Consider the following 25,699-nt stretch of genomic DNA (forward strand, 5'->3'; position numbering starts at 1 on the left):
AATTCTTTTGGACCTCATTTTTAAAACTTCACTCTTCTTTATGTGTAACTATAAAAACAGTTCTACGGTGGTATTCTTAAAAAACGTTGATTGAAAAATTAACTGGAGCTCTGGAAACATAACGTACTTTAATGCTTATCTCTGCTATGATTTTCAACAAAGTTATCAAAAATTGTTTTCTCATACTGCAATCATCCCACAGTAACGGAGAAATAAGAAGGCAATCCAGCATCCTAACTTCCAGTCGCGTTTTGTGAAAAAAAGATTAATTGTTTTTGTAGGAAAACAATAAACATCCATATAAGTTAATAAACAAAGAATGGGTTGCAAATCGACAGACATTTCACCGAACTCTTATTCGATTAAAACCAGATTATGAATCAATTGTATAAAATAGCTAAAAAATCACTTCTAGGAAAACTAAACAATTCAGCCATACATTTGATAACAGGTGCATTCAAAACAATACCAGTGGAAAGTCTATACCGCAAAATAGGAATCGTTCTTAGAAAATAGAATGATATATTTGAGCCTTACATATGCAGTCAAAGTAAAATCTAATCCTTTCAATCCTACCCTCCAAAATTGCATTTCTAAGATATTTTGAAATATTTTTTCACATACAATTAAAACCGCCAAACCTTTCTATGCTAGAATTAGATCCTATTTAGGCGAATTAAATTTCTTCCTTCCTGAATGCCTTCATATCGAATATTCCCAGACTCCACCATGGACAATAAAAAGCATTAAAATCATTACCCAGCTCACCTCATTCGACAAACATCGCAACAACCATGAGCAAGGACACTTTAGTAACATAATAGATGAATAAAAAACTTTGTACATATTTACACAGACGAAATCGAAATCTCTAGATAGTACAGGTATCGCTATTATTATAACAACCTCCAAATATATGCTCAGTTCTTCAAACCACCACCCTTTTTAAACCAAACAAATTTTTTTCCGCGAAATGCATCTTATCATGAAAGTGTGTCTCAGTTAACAGAGTATTTCACAGCTCTGGCTATTGTTGACCATTACCCCTTTACTACTTTACTGTAGAATGTGCGGAGATTTAAGTAAATTGTTGTTACTAAATAAAAATAAATAAAATAAATAAAAAAACTAAGACAATTGAAATAATTTCATGGAAATAAACCTGAAATCTGAAGTGATTAATTAGCATAACGTTGATAAATTAAATGGAGTAATTCTTGATGTTATGGTAAACATAAACAAAATTCATTATAGTGTGGCTATATCATAAAAACTACGATTTATATATTTAGAATAAATATTCATATATAACCAGAAATACAACTAAATATAAATTTAAACTGATGCCATTTTAATTATATCAATATCAAATAGTGCATTAACATAAGAATTACAATTACCGCATTTTAGGTAAAGATAGTCGTTTGTCAGTCGGCGCTTCTCAACTAGAAACTGGTTTGTTAGAGCGAAAGTAAAAGTCAATAAAAAACAGATAAAATTAATAAAAACAGTCTCCTCATTTGCATAAATCACCATCAGTGATTAAGTGCTTATTTGAAATAACCAAATTGCATATTTTTCCCACGGTCATCATTTTTATTATACGATGCATTAAAGTTCAAAGTTCACTGTGTACAAATAAAATATGTGTGAATTATCATCATCATTTATTTATAAATGTCTACCATAAAATCGTTTGAAAAGATTTCTTGTTATTGGTGTTATTTTCATCCATTTGTATATTATTACATCAATTAGTTGTAGTTAATAAGTTAATAACTAGAATATGCTTTGATAAACGCACTTTCCATTAAGTTTGTATATTGATCTTGATTGATTTCTCGACTCTCCTTTAAACATTTTAGAAATGGAATGAGTGCCATGGATTTCATTTCGTCTTCCATTAACTGAAAAATGTGGTTAAAGAAAAAAAATTGTTTTACACGATAATCAAATGTTTATTGTATTTAACTATATAGAGATGTAGAATATTGATTTTTTTGTGTCCAATGGGTCCAAAAATGAATATTTTAATAAGGGTTCCATATAATATTTTTTTCCGAAATGAAATTTAACATTGCGTGTTTCATGACACATAAGATCCTGTAATCTAGAGTAATAATTAAAAATACATCATTACTTTGGAAAAACAAAAAATTAAAATTTGATGAACTAAAGTGGCAGATTGAGTATTACTTCGATAACATCTTCTGTATACTCTTTACGATTTAATGATTTTTCAGATACTCGATCTTCAATCAATCTAAAAAAATTTTGTTTTAATAATATAACAGGTAGGTACTTCATATATTTCTAAGAAATTTGTATTTAATTAGTATTCTGGTCTTAATTCTCAGTACCTTCTTGAAAAGAGCTGAGTGATAATGATAAATATTGAATAGGCATTAATAAAATACAAAGTCCAATAAACAACCAAAAATACTGACACTGCTACTTTTCGTTGAAATCTGAGAATACTTCTTCAAATCTGGTTGGTACTGATAGTTCAATTAATTGCTATAATGCTTTGTTTAGTCTACAGGATACAAGAGAAAAAAAAATGGGACACTTTAACGCTTTAACGAGAAAACTGAAGTTGTTGAATCCACTGGAACCAAGAGTAAGACGTTCAATTCACGTTATTTGTTTGACAAAACACATCCTCCACAACTTGGTAAAATTAGATTGAAAAAGTAAGGGTTTAATAAATACAAAATATACTAAAAAATAGATAAAAAGGAAAACAAACAAATATTTTATTTAGATGAAACGTGGATAGATGAGGAATACATGCATTCAAAATATTTTCAATATAAGAAATTTTTCATTTGTGATGTATTTATCCACAAGTCTATTCATTTAGCGTATCAGAATGTTTGATTAAACGACATCATGTTATAAAAACCATCGAAAAGACGTCAAAGCTTATTGGTACGTTATTAAGACTGATATCAAATTTTAAAGGATCAAAGGCGAGCAGGAGCTACCTACTCAACCATTCTCTACCTAGCTCCAGTCTGGAAAGGAAGCTTGGGAGTGGCAAAAACCCACAGAAAACTGCAATCTAGATGAAGAAAGATAGTAATAAGTTTCTGTAATGCACACCGAACTGTCTCCTCTGACGTGGTAAAAGATGTACTCGCCAACTACCAACCTATGGATTTGCTAGTCACAAAACGACATAAAATGCACTTAGGAACCGACAAAATGATGGGTCGAAATACCCTCATACTTAGATGGCAGCAGCGATGGGAAAACACAAACAACTGACCGAGAACACTCATTCAAAACTTACCTGAGAGAATCAATAGGAAACAAGTCGAAATGAATTTCTACCTTACACGTCATTGATGAACCAATAACCAACAACAGCGACGCCGACGATCATACTCGCTTCCACCGATGGCAGGGTGGAACATACAAAGGGAAATATGCCACCTTCACTGCTGACAACCTTGTGCCAATACCGCTGGCTTCTGATAGATATTGAACTACTTTTGCCACGATGATAAAAGATAGTCACATACCTAAGAAATCAACAGTAATATGCTGAAATAATATATTGATCAGCTTTAACTTTTTAAGTAATGCTTACGCGGTCCCAAAGACTCAGAAATGTAGAAGCGGAAAGAGATGTTGACCTCCTGGACGACCACCAAGGTGGTATGAAAGTTGGTCCTCAGCATCCCAACTACTCCTGGCGAACCCTTGATGAAAATACAGGACCTAGTCCTAACGTAAGAAGAAGAAGAAGGAAAGAGATGTGGCTTTAGTGGGTAGGGCTAAAAAATATTTACACTCCTCACAAAAAAAGCATTTGCTATCCTTTAATCCTAACTCAAATAAGACGCCAGATGAAGAATTAACATTCTTTGAAATTTATATTTACTTCTATTTTCTCATTGAGACTGTTGTGTCTGCTTATTAAAGCAATGGATAGTTTCAAAGTTATAAGTGATTGTGGAATTCGCTAAATTTACGAAAGACAAGTTGTCGAGGAGTGGTGAAATTTATTGGAGATGTGCGATACGTTCTTGGTTTCAAGGTTTTCATAACATGAACATAAAATATAAATTCTTGTTGTGATTTGAAACATAATCATATTAAATGCATAGAAAAAATGGATGGTAAATTATGAGTGGAGTATAAAAGAGTCGAAAAACTATCTAAACTAATACCTTCTGTTTTTCAAAAACAGAAAAATAAATAAATACAATGTCTATTTGTGATTAGTGCTAGTTTCGAAATAATTTGCACAACAGGCGGAGAATTTAGACACGTTTATAATATGCTAAAAGAAATAAATATCAGAACAGTTTATTTGGAATTGTTGAAGCAATTTGAAACGACGGTGATTTACGTAAAACTTGTATGTACGACTTAGGTTAACTTTTAGAGAATTCAGTTTGTAAAATGTTCATTTTATGTATAATATAATCGTCTAAATCATAAGGAACTTTACATGCTTTTTCGATTTGTAGATCACCATAAAAAAATTTTATATATTATACATTGTGCAATATTCAATACCTAAATTGACTTTTTTCAAGCCGATCCTGAAATTTCTAGGTTTAGCTAATACCAGTCGAATGCTTGATAGTAGTGTACTGCACCATGAAAAAAGTTTAAAATGAGCTAATTAAATTTTGTGGTCAGTTTCATAAAACCCTGTGAATTAATGAAGAAATGGGGTCGACAGTTTTTAATAGCCACAAGATATCCAACCTTATAGTCTTCACATATGGTAGAAATATGTAAATTGCCTCGTGACTCACCCTGTATATATGTGTGAATACTTATATACATCCTTGAAATACACTTTTAAATTTACTAGGCTTGGTCTATATATATATATATATATATATATATATATATATATATATATATATATATATATATATATATATATATATATATTATCTCTTAGGCAAAACTTTTATAAAATAACAAAATATTTTTCACAAGTATAAAAGTGTTAAAATATAGGTATAAATGGTACTTTTAAGTTTCATATTCTGTGTAAGTGAATAGCTAAACTTGGAGCAATGTATAGATTTGTTCCAAGTTTTATCATGAATGTTAAATACCACGGGGATATACGCAGTGATGTGATATAGTATAATATTTTATTCCTAAAGTTTCTATGACTCTAACGGATAACTTAATTTACAGACTAAGAATATTTAGACAAAATCAGAACTTGATAATTATCTTGATGCAAATAATACATCATTTTCTTATAACGCACTCAAGCCGGAATGTTATTCAATTGCGGAGAAGTAAAAAGACAGATTTAAAGTGTAATATGTTCTCGATAAGATAGGAACTTTACGTCGAATTTCCGTGCTTCGTTTGCCCTCGTAATGTTCAATTCGAGAAAAAAAGAGTTTTGCGACAAGAAGGATCGCAACAATCCCATTAGATGAACGTATTCCTAGATGGTCAATTCCTGGTACCAATATTCCTTGTTACAATTATGGATTTCAAGAATATGTTACTAAGTGAGGTGATTTATCTGGAATGTACAATAATCAGCTCTTATATAAAAATGTCTTGAGAAAGGTGAGACTTGATTACACATCACTTCATACTTAGATAGACACTATTCAGGTTAGCTTATAAAGCTCGAATGACTGACGGAAACAAATAGACTTAGTTGAAATCTTGATAATTTAACTGTAATTCTCAGGGACAACGGATTTAACTGAAGCTTAAATTATATTACATTTTTTGCTTCGATTTACCGTCACCTCATCTGATAGAAAAAGATCTTCAAATTATTGTAATAAATTCAAACTCAAACAAAAAATGAGGGTACCTTAATAGCACACGATGGATAAGAATCGCAACATTTTTAAAAAAATGGAAGGCATAAAAACTATTAGATATCTGCTAAATATACCATACAACATCTGATTCACTTTGGGTTTATCGAAAGAAATATTTGTATTCAACAGCTGGTCATTTCTGTTCGAAAATTTATAATGACACTTTGGCTTTGTTTGAGAGACAAAAAAGTAGAAAGCATTGTAGCCTATGATACTTACGCACAGTTTGGATATCATCTAACACTTAGTTTGTTCACAGTGTGTATCTGGTTAGTTGAATCTGAATTGAATTTTACATTACATTAAGCAAAAGTCTTACTACAAAGTCACCAAACCCTATTGGACAACGACTGAATTTAATTAGTTTCTACCGACTTTTTTAAAAATTATTATAAGGAGCCATCAAAAGCAAATCCGATGGCCTAGGGGCACGACATCTTTGGTTTCAAAAATTTCAATTGCAATCGGTTGAGATAGAATGTGATGTCAGCAGATCATTTTGCGACGCCGCCGTTGCCGCCGTTGATGGTTTGCTCCTAGGTAACACTTGAGCGGATCCAAACAAAGTTTAAATGAAGGGAATGCCATACCAGGAAATTTAGGAAGGAACTATATCTTGTTTTTCAAATCCAATACTGGTGGGAGAATTGAGAGATAAGTGATATTATGCAAGATAAACAAAAGTAGGCATCTCTACATAAGCATAGTTGATATAAAACGCTTGGACTCTTCGCTTTGCAGTGGTTATTATTTAATTTGAAATATTTTTCATTATGAATCGAGATTGACAAAAGTTTTAAATATGAAATTAATTATCGAAATTTTCCTTAACAAATATTTTGAATCATGGATAATGACAAATTGAATGATTATGATTTATTTTATTTGACAAATCTAGTTTCTATTTTTTGTTATTACAAAAGTTTTCATTCAAATGATATTGATAATAAGAGAATACCATTAATTCACAATAGAATAAAAGAATCAATATAAAAACAAATGTGTTTATCTATTGCATACCACCATGCTATTTCTTTCGTTTATTGACCAAATTTATTAACAATCTGTTTCTAAGGGGAACAATAAATAAAACGTATGTAAACACAGAAAAATAACTTGTGGAGTAAGGCCCTGTGGTTTTCCCGCCAAATTGTCTAATTTATGCAGCTACTTACTGGTATTACTAAACATGTATGAAAAATAGGTTAAAAATACGAATATCAAAATTGATAAAGTAATAAATGTAAAAGTAAACGTAGAGAACATTTTTCAACTGTAACTTCTTATCCATATAAAATATATTGGAATCTGCTAGCGATGTCATACGGCTTAAATCAAAAGGGTTTAGTATTGATTATACCATTAACTTATTCTCGATAGATAGTTGTGATTTTCCGCCACTTATGCATTATAGTTGTTGAAGTTTAATCTCAAGTTGTTTGTTTTAGTCAAGAAGTGTTTCCACCAAGGAAATCTCCTTTTCAAATGTCAAGATATTTGACTCCTCCCTTTGTGGAATTTCATATTCATTTATTGTGATGAAGGGGTAGTTTTCTTGTCTGTTTGTGAAGTTCACGTATATTGATTTAGTTTAGACTATTAACTTGAATTCGCCTTTTTCTTAAACATTACTATAGCCTATCTAGATTTTCTTGGAGGATTTGTGATGGAGTTTGAGGATCTCAGTGTGAAGCTAGTAAACCAGTGTCATTGGTATATGTTGCACCAAGTATGTTCTCTTATGTGAGTACATAGAAGATATAGTAGCTAGACTCAAAACGCTACTTTGGGGCAGGTATAGTGGAGTATTTGTTGTTACGTAACTATGGAATACCGCTTCTCGGAATTGGAAGCAATTTTCTGATGATTTTCGAGATTTTACAACAGTCTACCAGTCTACACCAACACTAACAATTACACTATCTGACGCGCATTTCGGTAACCAAGTTATCGGCTTCGGAGACTGAAGGTAAAGTAAGAGCCTTACCTGTTTTATACTAAATTTTCCCACCAATAAAACTTCCCCCCAAAAATTAAGTCCAGAGGGACAAACTCCAGGAATCTTCACATTTAATCCTTAACTTATGTGGGGTTGCTTCGTTGATTTTGCCTCTCTAAACTTTATTATATTTTTTCTGATACACAATCACATATTCTTGTAAAATATTCTGGATAAATTATATCAATATCCTAAAAATGCTTAATCTACAGGCGCCGAACTATTTAAACCAATTTTCACATTTCTTAGCAAATAAATTGCATATAAATTAAGATGTATAGAATCTCATAAAGCAAATAAATTTTGCGACTGCGAGAATTTATTTTTTTGATTTATAACAACCTCAAAATATATCCTTTTTTCCACTGACATCCAAATATTATAACATTATAAATGCAAATTGGCTAAAAGTTGTATTCCGTCGCTCAGATTTTGATGAAATTTCACGTGTATCTAAGTTTACTTTTCTAGTATATTTTTTTATTACTAATAACAACAGAAGGGCAAAATGATACATAGCTTCTGTGGTGAAAGTAGTGATTGGTGACTTACGTTCGGTAAGTAAATCAATCAACGGTGATATCCATATGGGTTCTGATTATTTCATAACTCATCTCTATTGGCTAGTAAATGTTGGCTAATCTTAAGATTGCATACAGAGCTGTAATAATACACTATGAAGTCTGCTACTATTGAATTTCTGACAGATAAGTACTGGAGTTTTACATTCAAATATGCTATATTTGGTGCGTTCTTTTGTAAGGTTCGAGACATGGACGTTAAGGTCTTCTAAATATCGATTTTAAGGTAAATGCATGAAAAATGAAGACGTTCTTCACAGAGCAGTTCCAGCAGATACTTGTCTATAATATTTTGAATATCTGGGCCACTTACTGCGTGAGAACACCACAATTTTGAACGCCACAAATTGAAAATAAGAAAGAGAAAAATGAACAACAAGTGAAGGTAGCAGAGCATTTTCATAGTTGAAAAATTTTCATCGGTGGTCGAGATAAAACAACACACAAATTCAAAAAATTCATTGAGTCGATATACCGATTTTTTCTATCTTTTCGGAGTTGTAAAGTTCATTGTCACTAGTTGATTCGTTAAATCAACTCATAACGTACAATTTATCCACTTCTTCCAAACATATAGCGTACCATATAGTTAATACCTGCACAACACCAAGAATTTCCATAGACCACATAAATTCCAGCAAAAAATATTTTTACATAATTTGACGAGATTTAATATTATTCACATTACATATCTAAATGTACTCGTATGTCTTGTTGTGCATCTATTCATGTCAAGTAAGCAGGCTCTACATATAAACACGCATTTTGAAATATACCTACTTATAGAGATACGTCGTAAATACTTCATTGGTGTTATTTTACCGAGGTGTTAAATTTTGTGTAATGTGTAATATCTAAAATCAGTGATCAAATTTTGCACGTTCAAGACACGTGTTTAGTAATAGGCAATTATTTAAAATAAATTGCTAATAACCGTCTGAGCATGTTAAGGATTATATTAAATCTAAGTATTTGATTTCAACACATTCATTAAAATTAGCGAGTTGCTATCACGCAAGTTAGCATTAGTACTTATGATCATGGTTTATTCCAACACAGGCTATTTATTCATTGTTTTCGATATCTTAAGAACCGCATTTAAAAGTAACATTCGATGTCAAATATTTGAATAATAACGAAAAATATGAATTGAAACGTTAAACAAGATTCTAATATGTAGTAAAAAATTTAAACATTCACAGAAATAGATTTTAGACACTAGGTATGTAAAAGGAATATAATTTTAATTGAAATTACAGATAGAACAGTTACATGATTACGGACATTTTAGGGTTCTGTGATTTGTGTAGTGTTTGAATCCTAAAAGATGAATAATTATATAGTGTGTAAAATCCAACTATAATAAATTCACGGTAAAAACTACAAATTTTAAATGAAAAGTATAAGCTTATTATATTTAAATCTGAAGTATAAAAATATGTTTTGGTTCATAAGTAGGCACTGGGAGCTTTTCATTTTGAACAATTTACTTGTATGTAATCTATAATCGATAGGTTTTCAAAGTAGAATAGACGGATACCCTGCATCCATGCTTCCAATAAAAAATCAAATGAAATCAAGTTCCTAACAAAATAAAAAAGGCCACATAAATATGCTTAGCTCAAAGCGCTCCTGCTAGAGAATTTTTTCTATTTACCAAGGTATAAAATAGGTATTTGAGTTCACGTGAGAAACAAGTTAGTGTACAACAGAGGCTGTACCTTGATATATATTACTAAAAATAAGAAATAATAACAAAAATCATGAGATGAAATCTACACTAAAAATTTTAGAAACTTAGGTTAAAACAAAATGCCGATTAGTCTCTTTATATTATCTACATTTTCATTGTTGAAAATTTGATATGTATCCTTCGGAACATATCGGAGTTTGTTTTTTTTTCTTGATAACTTTGCCCTAATTTATTCAGATACTGTACTAGTGAGATAAATTACATAAATTCAAACTTGTTGAGCGAGAAGTTTCCATATTTATTTATAATTCTTGGTAGTTTGCTAGATTGATATTCAAATTTGAAAGTCACACACAACGATAAATCATTTTTAGAACACTAATCGGTTCATCGATAATTTCAATGATGACTTCAATGTCAATGTATAGGTGGAAATAGTATTTGCGATTCAAGTCAGAATCAATATCGACAATATCATTCGCCATGCCCATGTGAAGAATTGACGATGACGGGTCAAACAGACAAGGCTGGACAGACATTGAAAGGAAACACTAACCAGTAACCAGCCTATTGTTGGACGTCAGACAGAAGCTTGTCACTTCCTTGGAAGTGGCAGACAAACTTGGACTGGCTTTAACAGGGACGTAGTGTTTTCTATTCGAAAAAGGATATTCATATTATTCATGAAAATATATTCATATCACGTATTAATTTGAAAATCAGGGTTGCACCTGAAAATACCAGTTATATGAATGTTATCATAATTAATATGTGAAGCTTGCTTACGAGGGTAAGGAAACAGGAGAAAAGATGAGAAAATGTTTGTTCTGATGGAAAAGCACTCTCTTTTTCTACAAATACGGTCGCTTTTTGGCAATTTCTTCCTTTACTTTATCAACTAATAATGCTACTGTTATTTTTTTACCTTTCAATTGATAGTAGACGAACACAATCTTTTGACTATTCCAAAAAATGATCGCCATAACTTTTCTAGACGATGAAACCACCTTGTTCAGAGCAAGTTCGCCCTTTGTAATCTACCGTATTGACTATTGTCATTTGTCATTGTCATTTTGCTAGAACGACATCAATAAAGTCTGAAAAAAAGTTAGCAAAGCAACACCCGACGTGTGTATAGGTTACTCAAACATAATTTAGTAAATATATGGCAAATGCGTTTTTTTGCTTATGTCGAACGCTCGTCGTCAGTTAATCTGCTATGGCCACGTTTAAATTCAGCTGCGCAAAATTTTACGTTCGTAAATGTTGGCGCAGATTTTCATCACACAGTTTATTAAATAAAGTTTTCCATTTTCAGAAAAATCCATACAACGACTCACTTATACAATTGTCAAATAAGCTGTCAAACTGGCTGAAGTTCTAGTGGAAATCTCTCAGCCCATACGTAAATATATTCGCCAAGTCGAGATCGAAAATATTTTATAACAACGCTGGTACCGGTCAAACACTGACTCCATACGTATTAGTACACGAGATATGCTAATTTAGTTTTGAGATATGATAACACTGATGTGAATATGTCAAATCTGACTTTGCCATCAATTTAACATATTTATTGGTGCACGTACTCAGAACGTATTGTCACACGAGTGTTATTTAAATTGATATCAGATACTTGAAACATTCATCTCGGTCAAAAATTAGAATTAAATCGCGATGATTTTCTATCATTTTCGACGTGGATTGAACCAACAGCAGTGTGCCGATCAACTCATTTTGACTGTGATGAAGCACCATCTCAAGCCACCGTTTTTCGCTGGTTTTCGTAAAGGTCATCCTAAATCGGCTGTTGGGCCAAAAACATGTTATGTCAACAACGCCATGTGACATATCGTGAGATTGAGAGATACTTGGGCATTAGTTCCACTCTCATACATTCAATATTGCATGAATATTTGGCTATCAAAAAGATTTGTTCACGTTGGAAACCGCGCAATTTGACAATCGCTCAAAAAAAGCTCGTGTTGATTGGTGCAAACAAATGCTGAAAAAATTTATCCTGGTGCCTCAAAAGATGTCTATAAGATCTTGACAGGCGATGAATCATGGATCTATGTATATGAACCCGAAATTAAGCAGCAATCGACTGTATGGGTCTTTCAAAATGAGCCAAATCCAACAAAGTTGTTCGTGCACTTCGAGGTAAATAGTCGTCTGTTTTTTTGGAATAACTGGACATATCGCCATTGTTCCATTGCAACGTAGAACGGTCAAATCTGATTGGTGTACCAGCATTTGTTTACCAGAAGTGTTCGACAGAATCAAGGAAAACAATCGCAGAAAACAAATAATTCTCCACCACCATAATGCGAGTTCTCACACAGCACAAAAACGTCTTTAAACAGTAAAAACATCGAATTGATGAGTCATCCGCTGTACAAAACTTGTTTTTTACCAAATGATTTCTTATTTTTCCCGCAGTTCAAAAAATAAATTGCAAGGTCAACGTTTTTCTACGCCTGAAGAAGCGGTTGATGTATACAAATCAAATAATAAAGCCATACTCGTATACAATTATAAATATTTTTTTTTGTCTATCTCAAAACTTAAGTAGCAATACTCACAACTAAGAATATTGACCTGATATATACTTGAATAGCTTGCAAATAAATTATGTGACTATTGAGGCCTCATAAGTTTCATATATCAATCACACTATATTTTGACCACATAAAGTGTGAATTTGTGAAACAATAAAATCAAGACAAGATATATTTGGAATAGAAAGAAATATAGCTAATTGAGAATTGATTCAGGAGTGGCAGAAGACGTTTGGAAAACAAAGAGAAGACAGATAATCTTCACCTTGGCCACTCATTTATCATTATAATGTGCAACCCACAATAGAAAAATGATTAAAGAATGTATGAATGTATTGTTAACTTTACAGTCGACAACAATATCACAGCAGATATAGAACTTGAGAAGACCGGTCTCTCATCATATAATTACCATAATTATAAAGTTTCGATACATTTCCGAAATAACATTAATGAAGTTAACAATCGTATTAGTATTGATAGTAATAAAAAAAAAACGTTGACATTTCGAGATTATAAAACTGGTAAGTTTTAAGGAAATGTGTTCAAATATCCGCTAAAAATATGTGTATATATAAAGATAGTTCATTATAGTCTAAACTAATATTAGTCAACTATCTTCTTTGATACTGAAAAAAGCTTAATACCACATTGTATTTTTTTTCTGATACTCACCTACATATGCAACGGTGAAAATCATCGCTGATGTATAATTTATATGGACGATAAAAACAAGAAAGAAGTCATTTTTTGTGTAATAAATTGTGTTCGTCAATCAGTCATTATTGCTATTGATTATGAAAATAATAAATTACTTCATTCGGTTTCATTGGTTTACAAACTCTCAAACTCAATAGTATATTCTCCTAAGTGGAACTAATTTCACAATATTGGTGATGGAGCAATGGGAAAATAAATAGAGTATATTATAGTTTACTCATTCGGAATTCAATTAAAAGAATTGAACTTTGAGGAATTGTAAATAAACAATTATACTTTCACTGTAAATATACACCATACACACAATTTTTTTTAAATATAATGTAGGACATTATATTCAGCAAAAATAGGTATGAATATGTGTTATAAGGGGCTGTTTACAAAGGAATAAGAAAATAAAAAATATATGCAGAAATTGTTGAGAAAAACAATGAACTGAAATAAAAATTGTTGAGTCGGCTAATGTTATAATAATTACAGGAGGTACTGAACACATTATCACTGTTACTACTATAGCAATACTTACAACTAACCAATTTACGTCTTCAGAGGCCGCATAGCATTTGCTTAGCTTCGAACCCTGAAGACGAGAACTTGGACTGATACGCGACAGATAATGTAACTCGGTGTAGTGGTGGTAGTGAATAATGTATTTAGTATGAATATCACCAACACTTCCAGAAATTACAACTTAGCTAAAAAAATTCTTCAAGTAGATGAAAAGCTAACCAAAATTTAAATCCCAAAGACGACACCATAAATTACCAAAAACATTAAAGATAGAAATAAGAATTTATAGGCATATCTGGAAACTTACGTATATAGAACGAAATAATACTTCTTCTTTCATTATTCATAGGTACCACTATTATATTAAGTTATCGATGAATTCCGAGAAATAAACTGCCTTGAAACAGATTTTTCATTTGTTTGTTTGCTTATTATTAGTAAGACATGACATATACAGAGTAAACGTAAGCTCTTGAAGTTGGCTTTTTTGGCCAGAGCTTTCAATGAACAAGATATTAAGAGATTATCTGTGGTTGAACTTTGAGTACCTTCTCATTATTGTTAAATATACTATTATTTTCATAAAACCCTCTCGGAATTCGAACGTTACGTGCATGGTTTGCTGTCAACCTCGGCTTAATGGAGATCCAATAGATGTGTTCGACGACGGACCTGAATACTGATTAACCACCGATCATGGCTGCTAAATATTCGGATGGAGTCGACACTACCTGCAAGAATTTGTAACCAGTCGATGTCTTCGTGTCAAAGTGTTTTTATTTAATGAAAATTCAACTATTGTATTCAGGTAGACTGAGCGAGAAGAAACTGGGGTCAAGAAGTCTTTGGTATTTATTCAAGTATCAGGTGATTGCGGTGATAGCCATCGAATATTCCAAAGAACAAATTCAATAATAATTTCAAGTCCTCACGAACTCTGAGACTCCACAAAATACAACTATTTCCAATAGTATACCTTTACTGCTTTGTAAGCAAACCATTTCCTTATCTGATCTTACCTATTGATGTATTTATAAATATAAAATTAGCTTATAGTTTATTTGAAAATAAAGGATAGCACAATTTTTATGACCTAGAAGGTAAATATTATTACATCATAAATTCATTTTACAAAATATAAATACAGCATTTTTTGTTCTAAAAAAATCTTTAGTTTACTTCCCAACTTTTATATTATTTCAATTCTTGTCTTTTCAGTCAACAAATAGAAAGACGATAGTGAGTAATCCCTACAGGTATAAAATATTTACAATGTAAGAACAATTCAAGTAACTCCCAACTTTCATAGAAAAGATTAAAATTTTTAATGGGCGTAAAGTGTTTTGCAGAATGTAGTTTATTTTATCTAATATTTACATTTCTATTTATAGTCATGTAATGCATGTAACACGTAGAATTTTGAATCTTGAAAACGATCATTTCAATAGTATTATTTGGAGTTATATTTCATAAATAATTGAAGCAACGAAAAGTATTGCAGTAGCTCCTAAAACGTCAACTGCCAGAAAACCCATTCAAACAACGGTGATATGAAACAACTGTTGCGAAGAAAAGTGCAGTTAAGTCACCAAAAAACAACTTTGGAAAACGTATGAGTGGATGGAAGCTAGAAAGACGACTTTTTGGTCAAAAGATTTAAAAATTAGGAAGAGAAGATAGAGTATTTTCCATTTTAATGCAACATGGATAAATTGAGGATATATTATGAAGAAAAAATAGTAAATATCAATACTAGGCTTATCTGTTGGCTATAGCCAAAGAAGTAATGGAATAGGACAAATTACTTAAAAAATAGCTATTGCAGTTATGTAAATAATATTCACAGAAATTAAAAAAAATAGTGAGAGTGAAATAGAAAAATAATAGATAGTTTAATTGGGTATATTTATCATTAAATTAAATTAATAGTAATATTGTTTTTCCCATCACTGATATACATATTTATTTGTTAGGTAAAGTTAGGTTAGGTTAGGTTTGCTCATGCACTATTTATGAAGTATTTAGAGTTTTTAGTTATGATTATTTCAAAAATCTAGTGAAAATTCATGCAAGGAAGCATCATTATTCAATTTTTTCTGCTTCACAATCCTGTATAGATAGAATTTTTCTATAGAAACGGTATCACCATAAACTAGGTAATCACGAAAAATATTTTATGAAAATTTCATGGAAGTAAGAATTCAAACTACCTTACGTGCAAATAAATATTCTCCAATATTTATTCCTTGCCCAATTTCCATTTTTCTAATGACCTATGTGAGGTACGATTTTCGAAGCGCGTTCATCTCAGCATGAGTGCTGTCAAAAACGTTCGAAAAATAAATTCAAAGATGTTTCATTTACGGTACTAGTACGCCATCGTTATACCCACATCATGATTTTTTATGATCTCGTTTGCAAATCTGTGTTACTGTTCGGCATGTGTAATAAATTACAAGGCGCTAGGATGATAACGATACGTTTATGGGCTATATTTTATAATTTGGCACAATGTTAGGTATTTTGTAGATGCTCGTGATGAAAGCTACATTTTTTAAGAAACATGATAAATGTGGTATTAGGTTAGTTCATCTCCTGCATTTAGTTTATTCAATTGTTCTAACCAATGAAACATCTGAGACATTATATATCAATGTTAATGTCAATGTTAAATGTGGAATTCTGCATTATTTGTGAATATAGAGCAGGGGGGGCTAAGACGTCGACCGCGAAGAGATTTTAGGTAGTTCGTGCGAAGTGAATAGGAGGGTAAATTTTTTATATATGAATACTTTGATTATTTTCGTCAGTAAATTTGTATTTTGTTAAAATTGATATTTTCTTAGAAAAATTAGATAATTTACCATTCTATCTTGTTACCGAAAATAAATAGATAAACATAAACGTTACTTAATTTAGCTCTGCCATTGGTAGAAAGCCTTCGATTTTTTAAATATTGAGTAGACCACGGATCCTAAAAGTTTGACCACCCCTGGTATAGAGTATGACCTAATCGAATATTGTTTAATTTCTGCAAACAGTTAACAATGTGTTGTAATTTTTTTTGAAATAACATTAAAAGAGAGAAAGAGACTTGTTGGTTTATGCATCATATCCATTTTATATGGAAGTTTCATGGAATGGCCCTGATATATGACAAATTTCCTCTGTAGGACTGGATTGTGGCGGATTAAATGAAGATAGTGCTTTATCGATTTAAATATTCCTTCCATCGGCCATTTGGCTGGAAAATAGATTCACCAAGTCACAAATAAATCGCAGAAAACCTCCAATACACAAAACCTGCAGCACATGAGATTTAAGAAATAAATTTTCACAATGAATGACCCGACCTTACGAGATATTTCCACTGATTCCGCACATAATGTTTATTTTTGTAATACGAATACATACCGTATATATCACTTTCTATTCACAATTGCTTCTATATGCATACAAAAATATTTTGAAAAATATTCCATGAAAAAATATTTGTAAGTGTAAACTAGAAATCACCCTACGAAAAGTAGACCATAAATTCTTGTTATTTTCTATTTATGTCTTTCCTTAAATATTCCTATCACTTCTCTATAACTTATTCATAAATTCGTCGGGGTAATAAACCTTGTATTTCAATACAGCATGAACCATCCCAATAATAATACCGTGAATATCGTCTTAAGTCGAGTTAATCGTATATTTTCAGGAGAAAATGAAGTTGTTGCCGGAGTCCGTGTCGTAGTCTGAGGATTAAATGAAATGTTTTGAACGTTTTGCATCAATCTACTCGTATTTTCAAAATTATTGATTGAGTTACGTTAGATTTATTTCACGCAACCAGCAGAATATTCCGTTTTATATTTTAATATGGCCTATAAAAAGTTGAACTTGAGAAACAGATAACCTGAAATATAAACGAAGCACGAATTTTTATTTTGTATAAGAGTACAAAAATGCTTTAAGCTGAATAAGAGTTAAAAATGATTCTGTCATAAGTGAGTGTGAAACTGACTAACGAAGAAAGTGGCTTATTATTCATATTTCAAAAGTTGATGGAAAATTAGAAATAATAATTGCAAAATTAACAATTTGTTTTCGATTATACACACCATATGGTGAATGAGGCAATTTCAAGTCAATAACAGGGTTTATTTGTATTCTTAAATAATTTTTTTATAAAATCTATTGCGACAAGGGCCACATAAAAAATATAATTTACGAAGAGGACTTCTTCAAACTAATGCTCTTTTATTTTGGTTATTCTGAGTGAATTATTATCCAACAAACTCAATAAACTCATTAAAATAAAATCTCTGTCAGAGTGAAACCATATAAATTCATTATTTAAAACACGGCACATGTTTATAAAAAATCACTTCCTCACTTTTACTAACTAGACCACGACATTAACCGTGAAGTGGGCCCTGTTCGGTTTTGAGGAGAGTCTAAATTTTGGCGAAGGCGCCGGTTCTCAGAAACTATTTGATATTGTGTTTATAGATGTTTTAATATAGCAGTGATTCGCTTACATTGTTTTTTAGTACCAATTTCCAGAAAGACCTTTCTATTTATATGTTTCTTTGTTTACTTTGAAGAATTATTCGAGAATGTCTTTTTGATAAGAATACGTGGTTTTTTAGCAGTGTGAAGTCAGTATGTAATACATTGTTATAGTGAACGGATCGAAATAGTAAAAAGTTACCGATAATTTAGATAAATTCTATTGAATAGTTAATTATTATAAATAGTGAGTAAGTCTAATGGACCTGTGTAAATAAATTAAGTAAGTAAGTGAAAATGTGTATAAACTGAACCCACCGTTAAAAATAATTTAAATAAATAAAAAAACCTCACAATATGTTTCATTAATCAATGCAAAAATACCTTACAACCCCGAATTCTTCTTCCTCCTCTACATATTCTTGTTCTCAGATTTCTTCAAAATTAATACGAGAAAAATAAGCGGATCTGACACAAAAAATTTGCTGCAAGATCAAATTTGAATATCCTCATATCGTTAAAGTAGAATGTATATTTGAAAACTATGTGATTTCTTCTTTCTATTTAAGGATAATTCGGATAACGAGGCTAATCACAGGAGCTTCAATGATGTCTTAGATGCTGATGTATAAAGATTATTATGTACTAAAACTACAGAAATAAACCCCATACGTAGATTTATACAACTTAGAAAACAGAAAGGTTGGCAATTAGGTAACCTTAAATGCTGCATAATTTTAGAAGAAATTTTAAGCCAAGATTATGATAATGTTCATGGTGATTTTAAATATTTACTTCACTGAAATTAATAGTTTTCTTTTCTTCATTATAAGAAACTGAGTCTCAGATACTAGTTTATGAGTTTACCTACTATTGAAAGTTTCTTCAACCAAAGATTTTATATTTCTCATGTCAATTTCTGCAATAGAACGGTAACATGTTTACTATAAAAAAGAGATATTTCAAGCTAACACCTTTTATCTAAAAATTTATAGTTTTACCTCGAAGAGGGTTGTATCTAGGATGGAAAGAAATTTTTTGTTAATAAGTAAAGTCTGCACTAATTTGATGAGTTTGGCTTTTCCACACTGTATAATCTTTTGAAAAATTCCTCAGATCCATTCGAAACCGATGCTCACAATAGATAAAATATTGCGTAGTTGACATAATGTGACCCAGCGTGATAATTATCATCACCGTCAACGGTCATTACTGTAAATACTAAGAATCACGCCACGTCTCTGTTTCTTCTTCAAGAATACTCAAAAGTACCTAGAAGAGTTGATGAGTGTTGAGTAAATTACCTTCGAAGTCCATCTGTTAAGAAATTATCTTTAAGGCCAGGTGGTTAACGCAACTTGTTAGATTGATTTGCATTTGAAGCAAAACAATCAAATGCTAATATTTCGGTGAAAAGACGGGAGGTAATTCAATTGTTAATGTAAAGCGCAGCTATAGATTAAGCGCGCAAGTACTGTTACATCTCATTTATAGTAATTTTTAGATAAAATATAATGATGGAAAGTGCTTGTTTTCTTATCAGCAATAAATTTGGAACAGGAACACTAATGAAACACCTTAAACATTTTTTACTTGGTCATACTGAAAATTAAACAATAGTGAAAAAATACGTAACTAATTGACCATAATTTCATATACTATCAACAGTTATTATTCATATGCTTAATAGTTTCAAAACGATGTCGTAACTGAAGCAATCAACCAAGAGGATGCAGGAAATTAACTGCATCATCACGCACAATTTATTCACAGTAAACTATTCGAATAAGACTAGAATATGACCGAAAGTATTGAACGAAAAGTAAGCGATTTATTTGAAAAAATTGAAACTATTAAGTGAATAACAAAATATTTCCGATATTTATTATTTATATATGGTTGAATTGAAACAAAATACATTTTTAAACCTCGCTATTGATTTTTAATGCATGTATTCCGTTTCCTGAAAAATAGCAATTTTTACCTTATTCCAAGTAAAATACTCAATTCAATAAATTATAGTTACAATTAATTACACTAATCTCAGTGGCGTACTAGACGAATATCAAATTGAATGAACGAAGTATTAGTTTTACAGACTTCTTTATATATTAGTTCTTATCTTATACAATAACAATTATAAAATTAGATAAATATATTTATGGTTCATTATAGTCATATTATTAATAAATAATTGAAGACGATACTTTAATGGGGTTGAAGTGGAATCTATAAAACTGATAGACAGACTAAGCATAGAAAAAATTATAGCAACGATAACTCAATCAGGTTAGAGTTCATAATAAAAAATAAGTAATTGATGATGATGCGCCGCTGTGAAAAGGGTTGTTTTGGATTACTTAACTATAGCTTACAATGAGAAGATTATATCTATTTTCTGTTTTCAAACTTGTATAACTAGGATACTTTCATGTTTTTCGTTTGATAATGTATACTATTTTTCTAGTTTTTTCGAAAAATTATGTTTTCAAATTCTTCACAATTTATGTCTAGCTTTCATTTGAATAGCTATGATGTAATTGGCAATTTTCAATAAATCCAGTGTTTTTAAAAAATCTAATTTTTCTCTTATTTGAGTTAAATTATTAACATGCATTTATATATTATACTCCGAAAGCCATTCTTTTTAGTAAACTCGCTAGACCTGACTCAATCATGAAGAATGATCAATCAAGTTTTACAAATCTGTCAACTACTCTGTTGTTATGAAATCAACAAGCTGCCCATGCTATAAACGTATTACACTGGATGATGTCACCTCCATCCAAGATAAAAAATAAGTCTCGATAATAAATAAATAAAAAATAGAATAATCAAAATAAAATGATTCCAGATGTGATAGAGGAAATGATTTTTAGATGGAAATTATCGAAAACAATAGGTAGATACAACTTCTTCTAATAATTTCTCACAGCAATTCTATAGCAGAGAGAGGATTTTCTGCCAATAAAGAGATTTTTGTTGCAAATCTTAAAGAAGAATACTCATAGGCCAAAAACTAGAAAAAATGAAAATAGAAAAGAAAACATTCTCTCAAAAAAAATTTGCAAGCAGTGGAGCAAGAGAGATAAATTCAAAGAATATACTTGGTTGTTCTATATTGTTTTATATTCATCCTCATAAAGTGTGCTATTTTCACAAAATTTCAACCGGGTAAATGTGAAAACCAACCTAGAAAAACCACGAGAAAGACGGAAATTTGATTTAAAATTGTTACAATGATTTTGTTTGGGGGTATTAGCGACCCGTTATATTTCTATAAATTTTCTTTTAGCACTCATTCTAAAAATTCATCTTTCCCGTAGGTGAATATTTTAATCTGCAGAAAGAATGAACTAAGAGGTGGGTCTAAACAGTTTAGTGAATGGTCCGATATCTCAACGTGCTACGAGCTTTTCACATGACAATCCCGATGCACGTCAATGATGCATCTATCAAGAAGCCTCATGGCTATTATGCGAAAACCTTCTATGGACAATCGAATGTAATCAGTGTAAAAGGTGGTGTCATCATGTAATAGAGGAACGAATGAACATCAAAATCTGTCACAGATTGGAAAAAATGGCTCTTAAGACACATGAAATGTTGGTGGATGTATTGACGGCTGGTTGAAAAGTTTGAAAGATGGCAAGGAAACGATTGAGGATGAGCCACGGTCAGGTCAGTCGTTGACAAGCGTCGACTGAACGAGTACGAAATATGCTGACGAGAGATCAGTGACTGATTCTACGATTGGTGGCTGATGAATTGGGAAGTCAACAAAAAATAATCAAAACGATAAATAGTAAAGTCCTTGTAGAGATACAAAATTAGCATAGTTAATAGAACCTGTTAAACAAAAATTAGCTACCCATATTTTCTCCTTTTAAAAATATCATAATTTTCATGTATGCAGTTATACCATTTTGAAGCTTTTCCTTTCAAATTTAAGTTGTCCGCTATCATTTAAAGTTTTATGGGTATGGAGAAGGAACTTTAAGTCTGTGGAACGTAACATATATCAGCGATGTTTCACATTTTCCTAACAAATCGCTAATAGAATGGAAACAAGAGCAAAATACTGCTTGCCTCAATGAACTGTTCAATACTTATTCGTCTGATAAGCTAACATCAAATTCTCGCATGAAACGGTCCTAAATATCTCTCTAGCAAGATAACTAAAAGAAAAAAAAAGCAAATTTGTTAGGGAAAAATCGCGCGCATCGGAGTTTTGGCTTACACAGCTCAAATGGGTTCAAGAGGATGGAGAGGGGAATTTGGATGCTCCGAAACTGATTACAGAATTAATTAATACTACACCCACGATTGCCTTCAGGAAAAGAGAAGCTTGGACGAATCGTGACAAAATGTGCAAAATGTTTATACCAAATGGTTATATCAACCAAATGGTTATATATTTATAACAATATTCGTGGTATTATATGCATCACGTGTGATGTATTTTGCAATTCTTCTTAAAGGGCAACTAGCGGAAGAAGCACAAGAATCCAGGAATAGAGGCAATTCACTAAATCAGATCTTTTTAGTATTTTACTAGCCTGATTCGATCCAGTTATTATTAACTTGAGCGAGTTGCTACAGAAACGAAGGAAAGCATTATCGTCGGAAATTCTAGATTATTTAATACCACCAAATGAGGTATCTATGAATCAATTATGTTCTTCAAGAAAGTTCAACTGAACTTCTCTTTACAAAACATATACTAACAAGAATATTCACCTTCCAAATGGAAATGAAGTATCTGGAATACATTATTTAAATAATAAAAAATAGCCGATCCCCCAACCATAAAGGCATCCATGACCAGGTTAGTCTTGGTCTTGGTTTGCACTTTTTCAATAGATATCTACATAAGGCAAGTGTTTCAACTAAATAAAGCATTGAGAAATGAGGAATGGAGTGTTGTTGATGTAAATATTATGAAAGTGTCTTGTATAGTGTGATTTCAATGTTTAAAAATAATACTGGTAATTTTTTAAAAATTAAAAATTTTTTAGAAATTATTGTATAAGTAAGTGACCAAAATTAATAAGTTAAGTGGTGATTACGTGTTTGTAGGATTATTTGTCAGGTTTCAAATAAACTTCTCGAATAATATTAATTTTCACCTGAGCTCTGTAAAGAGGCTACACAAAACAAAAAAAAACAGCAAATTGCACAGCATAAGTAAGTGCTTCAAATAATACAAAGACAACTATATTTTATAGACAAAATTAAGAATTCGATAATTATAAAAAACCAACAGATAAATTCGTTATTGTTTTCATTATTATAAGTTATAAATTTGGTATTAACTCATTATTTGAATAAAATAATTGAACTAGCAAATGAAATAAAAACATTTTCACTTCAAGGTTTTTTTCTTTTATAGTTCCTCAATATCCAAAATACCTACATCCCTGTTATTCTCGAACATCTTCTGCGCGACAAAACCAGACTAGAATGAAGCTTTTATTTATCAATATTTGACAAACGTTTAAAGAAAATAATGTATATTTCGAACCTCGAATTAAGAATATTTGGTCTTGCCTTTTTTCCAAGACCAAGACAAAGATCGCTAGGCCAAGACTCGCTCACTAGAAGGAAGTTATTTCAACCTGAATTTGTGAAGAACAGCAAGTGTTCAGGAGTGGAAGGTATTCCAATTCAAAAAAGATGAATTTTGATAAGAAAGCTCGACAACTTTTATGTGGTTCATTGATCTAACTCAGGGATTTTATAAAGTGCCATTGACAATAATCGAATAACTAATTATACGAAGCATGATGAAGATATCGATTGAGAGACAAAGCCATTAACTTCGGAAACTCGCTGGCCTGAGTGTGTAGGGCTAGAACAAAAATATTTTATAAGATTGAATAAAAAATATTTTTTCAAGGTAAACTGAACAGTAACTTCCGTTAACACGCCTTCGTAGAATTTTGTTTTCCTCGGAAATTTAAGTGATTTGTTGATCAAAAAATAGCTACACTAAAGAACTGTGCTCTCAATATCTTTCCAATTATTGTATGTAAAATGTTTATTTCTACATTTGATCAGTGCAATTGAATTTAAATATTATGAACAATTACAAATAAAGTTATTTGAAATGTAGATAAATTGATTGTTATCTATTTGGAAAAAAACTCAATAGCACAAGGACGAATGGGAAGAGGCAACACTAAAACGGAGAGATATCAAATTCTGGCATATAATCATCGCTATATTGAAAGAGAAAAAATACATTGAAGATAGAAACTTAATTTAAAACTGGAGTGAATAGATTGAAAGCTTCCAAATTACCTATTTGATCAATAACTTACAACCAACTTAAAAACTTAAACTTAAGAATATTTAAGGATGAGTAAGTAGGAATAACTCAAATAATGCACAAATTATGCATTTGCTATTAATCACATTTCTTCATCACAGAGTTAGTTCAGAAATAATACATAGGAATAAGTGGAAAAGTGAATGTCTATTAAATGTTGAATTAATCATTAATGATGTTGTCTCATACGATGATTAAATACCTATAATAATCGTTACTTACGGATGCAGTCTAAAAAAATATCCCACGCCAATGACAGTGTTTATCTTGAAAGTCTCGGTATTTCGACCTTCAACTTTTTGTGTAAATAATAACCATTAGTGGTGACCCTTGAGTGACTGGACAAAGTTCGTAAAATCGAGAAATTTCAATGGTCTTCTCAACAAACAACCCGTACCCATAATAAAGCTCTTTAGAATACACGATACAGGTAGAGAAGTGATTCTTGAATACTTTTTGTGATAGGAAGGATCTGATGGACCTGTTAAGGTCAGTGAAGGAGATAAATTATAAATGTTTCCATCAAAAATTCGTAGTGAAATCAACAAACTTAAGAAATTTAATTAGCGCTATAAAGAATATTTCAGATATACATACAGGAAAATATAAAAATGTGAGAAAATAATTATTGACTATCACTCAGGATGGCCAGTGAAATATAAGATCAATTTTGACCCCAACTGGTGCACTTAAGCTAGGTAAATCAAATCAGTACTAATTTCGTCATTAATTAGTACAATCTTTTTAAATTTCTGTGTTTTAACGCCATATCTTAATTATTGTTGGTTTATTAGTTGAGCTACGAGTTTGCTTCAAATGTTGTACTTCCAAATGTTTTGTGGAGTCTACTTTATCGTAACAGAAAATATTTGAGTGGCACTAAGCATTTGGTTAAGGTAGTGACGTTGTCGAAAGGTAGCCTAATGTGAGTCACCCATCCATCTTTGTTACCGATAATAATATCAATGAAGCTGTT

At 31.1% G+C, this 25,699-nt stretch overlaps 1 protein-coding gene across 4 annotated transcripts in view; it reads right to left on the bottom strand.

Moving 5' to 3' along the window:
- The window catches only part of LOC130898287 (lethal(3)malignant brain tumor-like protein 3), a 343,664-nt gene that overhangs the window by 84,971 nt on the left and 232,994 nt on the right, over window positions 1–25,699 (bottom strand). The window lies entirely within an intron of this gene.

The sequence above is a fragment of the Diorhabda carinulata genome, chromosome 9 (assembly GCF_026250575.1).
Source record: "Diorhabda carinulata isolate Delta chromosome 9, icDioCari1.1, whole genome shotgun sequence".
Classification (NCBI taxonomy): Eukaryota; Metazoa; Arthropoda; class Insecta; order Coleoptera; family Chrysomelidae; genus Diorhabda; species Diorhabda carinulata.